Source organism: Lissotriton vulgaris, chromosome 10, assembly GCF_964263255.1.
Source record: "Lissotriton vulgaris chromosome 10, aLisVul1.2, whole genome shotgun sequence".
Taxonomy (NCBI): domain Eukaryota; kingdom Metazoa; phylum Chordata; class Amphibia; order Caudata; family Salamandridae; genus Lissotriton; species Lissotriton vulgaris.
In genome coordinates, this window is record NC_141698.1 from 308862857 (window position 1) to 308877555 (window position 14699).

The following is a 14699-nucleotide window of genomic DNA, read 5'->3' on the forward strand; positions in this document are numbered from 1 at the left end:
CCATAACACCAAATCAATACAAATCAAATCAAAATACCCTTTATTTCGGTTTCATAATACCACAAAAGAGATACATCAATTTAAATATATATATATTCACTGAAAAAACCATAGGTTATAGACCATATATAGTTAGGAATTATTTACAAAACCTTGAAAATTCACTGAAAAAACCATGGGTTATAGACCATATATAGTTAGGAATTAGCATTTACAAAACCTTATTTTACTCACACAAAACCATTGAAATTCGCATATATAGTTAGTTGCACTAACTATATATCGCTCACCCGCAATCCACTGCAGATGATGTCACATATTACATCATTCATGACATGGTCAGTGACATCACTGATGACATCACTGATGACAACTCAAATGACATCACTGACAACATCACTGATGACATCATTCATGTGATAATACGATGAACCTCTTCAGACTCTAATATAACCTTAGATACGCTCAGTGTAAACAGACACTCACAGATTGTCACTCATCCATGGAGTTACTCATACACCTAGTCAGTCATGCAAAGAATCAATCACACCTCCATTTCCTCAACTATACAGTTATACACACCTTACTTATCCAAACATATTCTAACACATATTTACTCTCTTATACAATCACTGATACAAGTTTTCAATGATCCATGCAGCCACTCACACATTCACTGGCTCTTATACACAGTAATTTATATATGTCAACTCTCACATGTACTGTGTTTTACATATGTACTTACTTTGACATGTAGCACTGAGATATCCATTCACTCACCAATACACTCATGCACACAGTCAACCACCCATACAGCTGTTTCCACATGCAGTTTTGAACCCATACATCTAGTGAATTAACTGTTCACACATCTATGCACAGAGTCACACACCTCCTAGCCACCCACACACACACTCAATCTCCCATACAAATACTTGGGCAACCAATCAATAACTCATATAGTTAATCATATATTTACTGCACACGTATCTCGTGATATCAAGGTTGGGCAACCAGTACACAACAAGGAGTTACGAGTCCCATTTATACCGGCGCCATTTTGGGCGAGGCCCGGCAGGTCCAGGATATAATCAAAATGTCTCCACCAACCAGCGGTCGAACTAGAACCCCTTTCGGCAGTCCAAAAAGGTTCCGTTAAATGACAACAAAAGAGATAGGCAACAAGAACAATCAGTCAAAAGAGGGGACGCTTTCGGGAATGGGGCCCATGCCCTAGCAGGCAAGCGTCCGAGTTCCAAGGTGTCCTAGGGCCATTTTAGTGGACCAGGCCCAAATCCAAAGAACCGGCCGCCATTTTGAGAGTCCTGTTGCAGCCGCCTATCGCTGTAGCCGCAAGAGCGGGCGAAACTCAGCTGGACGGCGAGTGAAACGCTAAGGGGCTGCAGATGAGGTGCCTCCACCTGGGGAGGCGGGAGAGGCCCGTTTGCGCCGCCTCCCCTCCCCCCCCCCCCGGGCACCCCACGCCGACTTTCGGCGCAGCATTGTAGGATGGCCACACCAGTACAACAACTTGCTGGACACCACCTCGGTACCATCCGGATCTCGGCGCGTTGTGCTGCCTTCGGCCTACTGTAGCAGCAAGTGCGGGCGCAACTCAACTGGACGGCGAGTGAAACGGAAAGGGGCGCTGCACTGCAGATGAGGTGCCTCCACCTGGGGAGGCGGGAGAGGCCCGTTCGCGCCGCCTCCCCCCGGGCACCCCATGCCATCTTTCGGGGCAGCTTTGTAGGATGGCCACACCAGTGCAACTTGCTGGACACCACCTCAGTGCCATCCGGATCTCGGCGCGTTGTGCTGCCTTCGGCCTATTCGCACATCGGTCCGCTACTGACACCGCCTCACAGGCCAAAGGATTTTGTAGGCTTTTTATAGCCCAAAGCCGCATAACAGGTCATGTGACTTGTTTATAAAACTTTTCATTGGTTCATTTTACTTTTGGTTTCCTAATGATGGAAGGCTTGATCATATGACCTAAAAATAACACTTTTCATTGGATTGAAACATTTTTTTTTCCCAAATGATGAAAGCCCCACCTTTTTTTTCTCACTCGGCAATCCAAAAAGGTTCTGTTAGATAACAACAGAGCGGACAGGCAACAAGAACCATCAGTCAAAAGAGGGGAGGGCAAGTTCTTCCCTACCGGGTCACGTTGGGGCTCCGCCGGAAGTCATCGAATTGGTAGTCTACAGTGTTTCTGGATGTTTCAGACTGAAGCTGGCGTCAGCATGAGAGCGCCACCATCTCGTGGCTCCGTCGTGGCCATTCCGCAAGCAATCATGGCAGCTGCTCCCCTCCGGAAGCCTGCGGGATCGGGGGCCCCGATGACTTTTGTAGAATCTTCAAGGCTGAGGGGACGCTTTTGAGAATGGGGCCCAAGCCGTAGCAGGCAAATGTCCGAGTTCAAATGTGTCCCAGGGCCATTTTAGTGGACCAGGCCCAAATCCGAAGAGCCGGCCGCCATTTTAAGAGTCCTGTGGCAGCCGCCTATCGCTGCACCGCAAGAATGGGCGCAACTCAGCTGAATGGCGGATGAGGCACAGTGCCGCAAAAGCGGGCGCTAAACAACTGGATGGCGACTGAAACGCTAAAGGGCGCCCCACTGCAGCATATGGATGCCTCCACCTGGGGAGGCGGGGGAGGCCCGTTCGTTCCGCCTCCCCCCCGGGGTGCCCCACGCCGTTTTTCGGCGCAGCATTGTAGGATGGCCAGAACAGTGCGACAACTTACTGGACACCACCTGGGTGCCGTCCAACTGGATGGCGACTGAAACGCTAAAGGGCGCCCCACTGCAGCAGAGGAGCCTCCACCTGGGGAGGCGGGGGAGGCCCGTTCGTTCCGCCTCCCCACCCCCCGGGGCGCCCCACGCCGTTTTTCGGTGCAGCATTGTAGGATGCCCAGACCAGTGCGACAACTTACTGAACACCACCTGGGTGCCGTCCGGATCTCGGCGCGTTGTGCTGCCTTCGGCCTATTCACACAACGAACCGCTACTGACTAAAAGACAAACCAAAGCAGCCCATTGTTGCTTTGAGATGGATGTTGCAGCAGGCTGCCATGTAAATAGTTGTTTACATTTTTTTTTTTACGTGTTTACTTTGTTGGAGCTTTATATATATTTATAAGTTTTGTCATAATCCTACTACTTTGTTGGAGTGCTATATATTTTTAATGTGACACATAATTGTGAAGACTTTGATGTACAAAAAGGCATCCCTGGAATCTTCCGCTTCAGGCTCGGTCCCACACACCCTTACAGTGAGAATCCCCTCCCCAATCACAATACAGGATCGTTATCAGATAGTAGGAACGCATGTGGTGTGACGGATCTCATGAGGTGGGGGCCTTGATCTACTGTAACTCCTTTGAAGAGGGGTGATTCTTTAAAGTTGGGGCCATAAACTACATCCGCACGGCTAGGTGGTAGCCTGGGACCGGCCTGGACAATCAGACACAGAGGAAGAGGAGTGTCAGAGGGTGCGGTAGTGAATAAGGTGAAAGGGAGGTGTCGGGCGGGCACAGGGTGTGATTCTCAGGGAAAAGCAGCGCAGATGGGGGGAGGTTTATGGCCCATGCATGAGAGAGAGAGCGGTGGTGACCAGTGTGTGGGGGAGATGCTTGCGAGGGTGGGGAGCCATGCTGAGGATCGGCGGCGTGCAGAGAGTGGGTCTGGTCAAGGCATCTAAAATGGCTGCCGTGCACGACAAAAGTGTGGCATTGGAAAAAAGGCAAGATGGCGCAGACAATGTTTATCAATACGGATTAATTTATAACAATTATTTTTAACAAAATATTTACTCGCAGTGACAAAATGGCGGTCAACACTTCCTGATTTCCTTCGAATCGAACGTTAACAGACGTCACGCAGCAAAAAAAAAAAACGCTCACGCGCAGCGGCTGGAAGACATGTATCAACATATATGAGCATCCTCAGCCACCCTCAGAAAACATAGGGGGTTAGGATACGTCTCCCGTACCCCCTTATACCCATTTCTCACATTGTTTTTCCTCCATCTTGTAATTTAATTAAAACGAAACACAAAATGGCGAATTCCCGTTTCGCGACCCGGTTCGCGAAACGGGAATCGCTTCTACCGCGAAAAATCAAATTTTTTTTATTTGCCCCACGGGACCCTTTAATAACCCCAACATCATTCCTAGGGGGTCAAGAGGGGTCTACCTTGCCCCCTTTCATTAAATTCCCCCTTCGTTTTTCTCCTCCTCCTGTCTCTCGATCCTACCGAGAGACAAGATAGCGGCCGTTCCGGACTGTTTAGAATGTTGACAGACACCGGAGAGCCAATCAGCTTCGCTTCGCAAAGTTCGGTAACGCGAAAAGTACGCGAACCGGAGCGCTACCCGGGACTCTGTCACAGATATATCTGTTTTTTAAAACGTTAATTTCTCAAAATCCACTGGAGCACATATATTGAGACCCAGCAAAGGCACATCGGGCTAACAGTCCCTACAATTTTGCCGAGTTTCGTGCAAATCCATTCAGCAGTTCGAGCTAAAAGTGAGGCCAAACGCCCTATGGAAAAATGAATGGGAAAAACGCGTTTTGGGACCCCCCTTTTTTCTCGGCCCCCTCTTGACGAAACCCCCCCAAATTTTCACGGGCTGCTCAGAAACAAAATGTGCCATTTTCCAGAAAATTTCTGCCGATTCCGTCCACAAACGCCAAAGTTATTAGACATAGAATTTTCGAAAGTCCCATAGAGAAAAAATCCTAACTATATATACCTACTGGCTATCGCCAGTAGGTAATATATATATATATATATATATATATATTCACTGAAAAAACCACAGGTTTCACACCAGTTATAGTTAGGAATTAGCATTTAAAAAACCTTTGAAATTCACTGAAAAAACCATAGGTTTCACACCAGTTATAGTTAGGAATTAGCATTTAAAAAACCTATTAAATTCACTGACAAAACCAGTTATAGTTAGCTGGAAATTTTACTGATATAAAACCAATGAAATTCCACGTTATAGTTAGTTGGACTCACTATAACTTGCGCGTGCAATGCACTGCTGATGACGTCACATATTACATCACTCATGACATGGTCAGTGACATCACTCATGACATCACTGATGACACCATCCAGTGAATATGTGTCTTTCTGAAAAATAAATATTAGTGAGTAATGTTTAAATATTTAAATATATATATTATTGTTTCACTTTGTTTATAAGTGGCTACATGTGTTGGTAAGTAGCTACATGCGTATGTATATGGGTTATTAGATGTTTCTCTTAGTATCAGTATGAGTGTCTATATGGTTTGGTGGGGGTATTACTTAGCACATAGATGCATGAGTGACTGACTCGCTGTTTGTATGTGTTTTGAAGACAGCATATGTGCAGGACTGTATAGATGGATGAGTGTGTATATGTGTATGTTAGTGAGTGAATGACTGTCTCACTAGTGTCTTTATCAGTAACTACATATGTTTTAATCTAGTATATGTGAATATTGATGTATATAAGTGAGTATATGTGAGAGTAAGAGATTGTAAGAGTTCCTGTTTAAATAAGTATGTGTTTCTATAAGTGATTGTTTAAGAGAATAAATATGTGTATTTTTCAATACAAGTAAGGTGGAAGTGTGTGTATAACTCTATATTCAAATAAATGGATGTTCAATAGTTTATTTGCACGTGTGAGTATGTGTGTGAGTAACTTTTGGATGACTGTCGGTGTGTAACAGGATGTATAGGTGTATCACTTCATATGATAAGTGAGTATATGTATGAGTGACTATATAGAACTGTTGGTGAATGACTGGATGTGCATATAGATGGTGGAATTACTGAATTGCTTGTTGTAACTGATATGGGTATCTCCATTTTTTTTTAAATTTCAGTTTCTATTTTTGAATATGTGTTTCAAGGGTTACATTACAGTGAAAGGAGGTCTGTCACTATGTCACAAGGATGGTGTCATCAGTGATGTCATGAGTGATGTCACTGACCATGTCATGAGTGATGTAATATGTGACGTCATCAGCAGTGCATTGCACGCGCAAGTTATAGTGAGTCCAACTAACTATAACGTGGAATTTCATTGGTTTTATATCAGTAAAATTTCCAGCTAACTATAACTGGTTTTGTCAGTGAATTTAATAGGTTTTTTAAATGCTAATTCCTAACTATAACTGGTGTGAAACCTATGGTTTTTTCAGTGAATTTCAAAGGTTTTTTAAATGCTAATTCCTAACTATAACTGGTGTGAAACCTGTGGTTTTTTCAGTGAATTTCAAAGGTTTTTTTAATGCTAACTCCTAACTATATAAGACCTGAAAGCCCACCAGGAATCTCCAGTATGCGCCAGGGGACTGCATTGCAGAGAGGTGTAATGAAGCCACAACCCTTTTTACACCTCTCTGCAACGCAGCCCCCGTGCATGTTTGAAGAGGGGAAACTAATTCCCCTTGCATACTGGGGGCCCCTGGGGGCCTATTAGCCCACCTGGAACCTCCAGTATGCGCCTGGGGCTGCATTGCAGAGGTGTAATGAGACTATGCCCCTTGTTACACCTCTCTGCAACGCAGCCCACTGCCGCGTTTGCAGAGGGGGAACTAATTCCCCTTGCATTCTGGGGGTCCCTGGGGTCAACTAGTCCACCAGGAGCCTCCAGTATGCACGAGGGAGCTGCATTGCAGAGAAGTGTAATGAGGCCACACCCTTGTTACACCTCTCTGCAATGCAGGCCACTGGCGCCTTTGCAGAGGGGGGACTAATTCCCCTTGCATACTGGGGGTCCCTGGATCATATCTGCCCAAACACCGATATTCCGAACGATTGTAAATGACTTTTCTTGAGAAACATTTGGATTTGGATTATCATGTCCTATACTTTGGAATTTTTGAAAGACTGACTTTGAGGATGCTATAAATTACTCAAGTCTGCCCGAATTGTGTGGGTAAAATTGATACCTAGTCACTTTTAATAAGAATATACTTATGTCTCGTCTAACATTTGGAAGAAATATCTAGTTATATGACAACGGGATACCGACATAACTTGAAGGAAATAAGAACGCCCTGAAGAAGTTCTGTTGTACAGAACGAAACGTTTCGGCTGGCTGTGGTACATAAACTTAAGGAAAATAAAAGCATTTGAATATACACCAAGATTCAGCGCTTCAATAAGTACTCTAAGTGATATGATTTGATTGGACTCATTGTGAAAGTGGTGCTGTGCCAAACTTTGGAATATTCTCCACTACTCTCTACTACTTACTCTCTCCCACTCTCTACTACTCACTCTCTACTGCTCTCTACTACTCACTCTACTACTTACTCTCTACTACTCTCTACTACTCAGTCTCTACTACTCACTCTCTACTACTCTCTACTACTCACTCTACTATTCACTCTACTACTCTCTACTACTCACTCTGCTACTCTCTCTACTGCTCTCTACTACTCTCTACTACTCACTCTCTACTCTCTATTACTCACTCTCTACTCTCTACCTCTCTACCTCTCTACCTCTACACCTCTACCTCTCTACCTCTCTCTACACGCACACATATAGACATATATGCATATATATATGTGCATATGCATTTATATATATGTATGTGTATATATAAAAAAAACAACTAAACATTTTTTTTTCTAATCAGCTACTTTTAAAACTGTCATTCTTTTTCCCCATGGTACACTCCCCGGTACGCTTACCGGTGCGCGTACCGGGCGCTCACCCCGCGAAAATCAAAAAAAAATTTTATTTTTTTTTTGCCCCGTGGGGCCCTTTTATGGCCCCCACATCAAACCTAGGGGGTCAAGGGGGGTCTACTCTGCCCCCTTATGGTCATTTCCCCCTTTGTTTTGGCCACCTCTTGTGTCTCGATCCTACCGAGACACAAGATGGCGGCCGCTCCGGACTGTTTAGAATGTTTACAGACCCCCCAGAGCCAATCAGCTTTCTCCGCGCAAGTCGCGTGACGCGCCCGGTGCGCGTACCGGGAGCTCACCCCGCGAAAATCAAAATTTTTTTTTATTTTTTTTTTGCCCCGTGGGGCCCTTTTATGGCCCCCACATCAAACCTAGGGGGTCAAGGGGGGTCTACTCTGCCCCCTTATGGTCATTTCCCCCTTTGTTTTGGCCACCTCTTGTGTCTCGATCCTACCGAGACACAAGATGGCGGCCGCTCCGGACTGTTTAGAATGTTTACAGACACCCCAGAGCCAATCAGCTTTCTCCGCGCAAGTCGCGTGACGCGCCCGGTGCGCGTACCGGTGCGCTTACCGGAGCGCTGCTATAGATATATATATTTTTTTGAACCTTAATTACTCAAAATCCACTGGAGCACATATCTTGAGACATAGCAAAGGCACATCGGGCTACCAGTCCCTACAATTTTGCCAAGTTTGGTGGAAATCCATTCAGCCGTTCGGGCTAAAAGTGAAATCGACCGCCCTATGGAAATTAACATGGGGAAAACGCGTTTTGGGACCCCCCTTTTATCTCGGCCCCCGCTTGACGAATCCCCCCCAAACTTTCAGGGAAGGACCGGACCGCCATGAGACCATTTTCCTGAAAATTTCAGGCAGATTCGTCAACCGGCGCCAAAGTTATTCAAAATAGAATGTTGAGATTTAACATTGAAAATTATCCTAACTATAACTACCTACTGGCGACCGCCAGTAGGTAATATATATGCTGCTTTTTTGTGTACCGAAATAAAATCGTAATGATGCTGAAGTCCTGTGGTCCGTCTTCCTTCTGCTTGCTGGCGTGCTAGGCTGGAAACGCCAAGAGATTCAGAGGAGTCACGTGATATATATATATATATATATATATATATATATATATATATATATATATATATATATATATATATATATATATATATATATATATATATATATATATACATAAAAAATAGTTCATTGAAACTATCAAATAAAACAATATTCTAAAAAAATAAATATATAAATGTTACTTCACAGTTAAACAGTATAAAAAACGTTCTGTGGCCATAGGCAGTTGGCGTTATATAACAATTATGTTGTAGTATGTAAGGTGCATTATATAGTTATGCTGTCATTCGACTTCCCTAACTGGTTCTTCTGGGCAGAAATGAGGCTGCATCTTATGAACCATGATATCATTAAAAACCTTGAAACTGCAAACACCAAGGGGGAAGCTCGGCTAGTTTGGAGGGTCCTGAATGCCTCCTCGTAATTTTTGGTACCCAAACTCCTACAGATAGGAACCAGCCATTTTGACCTAGGCCTACTATAAGCTGGGCATGAAAAAACAAGTTGAGGTACTGTTTCTTTCACATAACCACACCCTGGGCAGCTCTGGACCTTAGGATCAGCAACTCCTTCCCAATCAGATACAAAAGCACTAAGGGGGAGCGTGCCAAACCTGATCTGCACATTACTGTCTTTTGCCATCAGTGGTTTAATATCATCCAGGAAAGGTTCCACTAAGAAAGAGTCTTTATACTTTAAAAAAAAGTTATTTAAAGTGTCATGTGCAGGAGAAGTTAAAAGATTGCACAACTTTAAGGACTTATTCTTATTCTTTAAGTCCTTTGCACATATGCATAGGCAAGAACAATATGGAACAGACCACAAATTATCTAATCCCAAAGAAGTCTCTTATCTGTTTTATCGAAGGAAAACTGGCAGATCATCGATTGCTAAGAATTTCCTCTAGCCCTCTGCGGTACGATGAGAACACAGGGGTAACCCAGAGTATTCTCCAAAACATTAAGGGTTGGGCTTCTATCAAATCTGAGATTGATCTAATCCCCAGCTGAATCAAGGGGTTACATACAGGGAGGCTCAATAAGAGCCTCAAAAAACGATTTTCATTTAATTCTAGATTTTTGTATTTTTGTAACCCCGCATCTCAGCTGGAGAAACACGTTTACTATGGGACCCCTTATGTGGTTTCAGCTGCCCCCCTACATAAAGTCCTAACTTTAGCTTGCGTTTTGAGACATGGTGCCCCAAACCAAATTCTCATCAAGAGTCATCCCCACGTAATCAAATAAATGCACCCTTTCAAGGGGAACGGCAAGGATGAAATACCATATATTTTGTTTTGTTAATGTTCACGTCCAACCCTCTAGTCTAAGAGCACGAAACCTATTGAAAACTCATTCAGTGTTTTTTTTCATTCCAATTGGGGATCTGGCCAGGAGAAGAGGGTTGTCTGCGAACATGAGGGCCGGAACCCACATGCTTACCAACTTGGGGGCATCATTTACACATGCGTTAAGATGCTCAACTAGATCATTCAGATACAATGCAAAAAGAGTGGAGCTAACACGCAGCCCTGTCTTACTCCCTTTCCTACGGAGATTAGGTCCGTCAGTTATCCCTACATCCCACAGTGCACCAGTGCAAAATTATTCACATTTAATCTCTCAATGACGCTACATAGGTACTCAGGAACTCCCATTTTAGTGAGCACCTGCCACAATTTATTCAATGGGACCATATCAAAGGCTGCTTTGAGATCTATCAATACCACTTAGAGCTTTTCTTATTAATATTGACTGTCTTCCAATAGATTACCTGTAGTCTAAATAGTTTATCTATCGTAGAAGTATTTAACTGTAAGCCAGCTTGCAAGAGAATATATATAATATATATATATTACCTACTGGCTATCGCCAGTAGGTAATATATATATATATATATATATATATATATATATGCTGCTTTTTTGTGTACCGAAATAAAATCGTAATGATGCTGAAGTCCTGTGGTCCGTCTTCCTTCTGCTTGCTGGCGTGCTAGGCTGGAAACGCCAAGAGATTCAGAGGAGTCACGTGATATATTATATATATATATATATATATATATATATATATATATATATATATATATATATATATATATATATATATATATATATATATACATAAAAAATAGTTCATTGAAACTATCAAATAAAACAATATTCTAAAAAAATAAATATATAAATGTTACTTCACAGTTAAACCGTATAAAAAACGTTCTGTGGCCATAGGCAGTTGGCGTTATATAACAATTATGTTGTAGTATGTAAGGTGCATTATATAGTTATGCTGTCATTCGACTTCCCTAACTGGTTCTTCTGGGCAGAAATGAGGCTGCATCTTATGAACCATGATATCATTAAAAACCTTGAAACTGCAAACACCAAGGGGGAAGCTCGGCTAGTTTGGAGGGTCCTGAATGCCTCCTCGTAATTTTTGGTACCCAAACTCCTACAGATAGGAACCAGCCATTTTGACCTAGGCCTACTATAAGCTGGGCATGAAAAAACAAGTTGAGGTACTGTTTCTTTCACATAACCACACCCTGGGCAGCTCTGGACCTTAGGATCAGCAACTCCTTCCCAATCAGATACAAAAGCACTAAGGGGGAGCGTGCCAAACCTGATCTGCACATTACTGTCTTTTGCCATCAGTGGTTTAATATCATCCAGGAAAGGTTCCACTAAGAAAGAGTCTTTATACTTTAAAAAAAAGTTATTTAAAGTGTCATGTGCAGGAGAAGTTAAAAGATTGCACAACTTTAAGGACTTATTCTTATTCTTTAAGTCCTTTGCACATATGCATAGGCAAGAACAATATGGAACAGACCACAAATTATCTAATCCCAAAGAAGTCTCTTATCTGTTTTATCGAAGGAAAACTGGCAGATCATCGATTGCTAAGAATTTCCTCTAGCCCTCTGCGGTATGATGAGAACACAGGGGTAACCCAGAGTATTCTCCAAAACATTAAGGGTTGGGCTTCTATCAAATCTGAGATTGATCTAATCCCCAGCTGAATCAAGGGGTTACATACAGGGAGGCTCAATAAGAGCCTCAAAAAACGATTTTCATTTAATTCTAGATTTTTGTATTTTTGTAACCCCGCATCTCAGCTGGAGAAACACGTTTACTATGGGACCCCTTATGTGGCTTCAGCTGCCCCCCTACATAAAGTCCTAACTTTAGCTTGCGTTTTGAGACATGGTGCCCCAAACCAAATTCTCATCAAGAGTCATCCCCACGTAATCAAATAAATGCACCCTTTCAAGGGGAACGGCAAGGATGAAATACCATATATTTTGTTTTGTTAATGTTCACGTCCAACCCTCTAGTCTAAGAGCACGAAACCTATTGAAAACTCATTCAGTGTTTTTTTTCATTCCAATTGGGGATCTGGCCAGGAGAAGAGGGTTGTCTGCGAACATGAGGGCCGGAACCCACATGTTTACCAACTTGGGGGCATCATTTACACATGCGTTAAGATGCTCAACTAGATCATTCAGATACAATGCAAAAAGAGTGGAGCTAACACGCAGCCCTGTCTTACTCCCTTTCCTACGGAGATTAGGTCCGTCAGTTATCCCAACATCCCACAGTGCACCAGTGCAAAATTATTCACATTTAATCTCTCAATGACGCTACATAGGTACTCAGGAACTCCCATTTTAGTGAGCACCTGCCACAATTTATTCAATGGGACCATATCAAAGGCTGCTTTGAGATCTATCAATACCACTTAGAGCTTTTCTTATTAATATTGACTGTCTTCCAATAGATTACCTGTAGTCTAAATAGTTTATCTATCGTAGAAGTATTCAACTGTAAGCCAGCTTGCAAGAGAATATGAGACCACATAGTTTCCAAACCAAAGTTGAAGCCTGGTAAGTATAACCCTGCAGGTTTTCTGTGTGATTTCAATAAGGCTAATGGGCCTGTAGTTGGCAGGGTCTAGGGTGGATCCCTTATTGTGTATGGGACATTTTTCAGCCCAAGTCTTGACACTGGGATCCTCATAATTTTAAGATGGCATTGAAACCCACTGTGAGATATGGTCCTCACATACTGATCTCTGAGAGAAATAAATCTCTGGGTATTTCTATCAATTCTGGGGACAAAATATTTCTAGCAGCCAGTTCAACCTCAAGACAGGAAACTGAAACTCAGAGTTCTCCACGATGCTGTCTTTGTTGACACTGCATAAGCTGCTTAGTGTGGCATCTTGCCAGATATACCCAGTTGATGGTGAGTACAGGCATGAACAATTCTTTGTCCATGCTTCAATGCAATATTGTTATCCAAGTCAATTAACCCCTCTGTCATCCCTATGGCTACAACATTTAAAACAAGATTATGTTTTTTATCTCTGGTGGATTCCAGGAGTTGGACCCACCTCCTATTATCCCACTCCCTTTTTGCCTTACTGAGTGCCTTCTTGTAGTTGGCTTTTTTAATTTGTATCTACTTTTTTCCCCCCGATTTAATAGCCCTGACAATGGGAATCAAATCAGGATATGGCACTCTTTTTTGGGCCCTGATTCCTCAAAACCTTGAAGAATTTGTTCTTAATATGTCAAATAGGGACAGGTGTTCCACCCCTACATTAGTCTGGACAGCTTCTTGGATTTGGTCCATGGCGATATCACATAACTAACCAAGGCTCGATTCCACAAATATATATACGGTCCTCACTGCCCGTTCTGAGAGGGCCACTGAACACCAGTAAATCAAAATCTTAATATGGGCTTATAGCATTTAATATCTAGACGATTAATGAAAAGACCAGATATGGGTGCCTTAGGGAGATCCAGAACTAACTCAAGGGCATTGTGATCATTATTTTGTCTAGAGTCCACTGTCATGTCCTTAACTACGGGTCAAATTCTAAAATCAACTAAAATATAATCAATTAAGCTTGAATCAATATGACCCTTGAATGTATCAGACCTTGTCCTTCCATTGCAATCTCGCAACTTCTGGCTTCACACCAGGACATTGATTTGAAATGCCAAGGGGGACCACTTCTTGATTGGCCTATTGGTAAGATCAGGGATTGACCAAATGATATCCTCCTTCTTGGGGTGAGCCCTGTGTGAGTTGTCTAGGGCCTCAAACTGACATTTATTGTCATAATTATCCCTAGCTGCCGTCCACTCAAAGGCAAAGTGAGTTGGCCAACTACTGGTGATTCTTGCTTATTTCCTGTGGAACTTGGGTAGACGTTGTAGATACAAATAGTACTATCATTGCTATTCAAACACACTGTCAACGGCTGAGTACCTGAACCTTGCTTCCACAGGGTCAGAAGATATCTTCCCAGCTCCACTACTCCGTTACAGTCGAAGTAAATTCAACTAGCAGTGAAGAGGGGGAAAGGGGAATGGGAGAAAAGAGAGACTGCCTCAGCGGTGTTCTGTTCACTGGAATTTTCCCACGAGGATTCTTCCTACACCTGTAACGACAAACACAATTACATGTTCTCACCATACATCTAAACGGATTGCTAGAATACTAAAGGACACCCACTAATAACCTTTTTTCCTGAACATTACCTGTACATACTGAGGCATAGCTTCTCTCTTATTAGAATTCAATCACAGTGGTGGTATATTAGTATTAGGAGTCTTAGACTATCTTCTTTATCTGTTGCTGTTCTTGAACCAATGGACTGGCTTCAAAGATATAGATGGTAAGTCTAAATATATATATATATTTTTACATACTTGAAGATTGCCACCAAAAATGTGCCTGGAAATACAATGTTCAAGTACAAAGGAAGAATACACAACCAGTCTTTGGTATTCCTGAAAAATAAGGTAGACTGAGGACTATCTCTAATAATATCTAGCAGTTCACTTAGAGAAAGACCTATTCAGAAGGTTCCAACTGCACAAGATTCTAT

At 42.7% G+C, this 14699-nt stretch overlaps 1 protein-coding gene across 1 annotated transcript in view; it reads left to right on the forward strand.

Moving 5' to 3' along the window:
- LOC147685167 (myosin light chain 1, cardiac muscle-like) overlaps window positions 1-14699 on the forward strand; it is a 269006-nt gene that overhangs the window by 187996 nt on the left and 66311 nt on the right. The window lies entirely within an intron of this gene.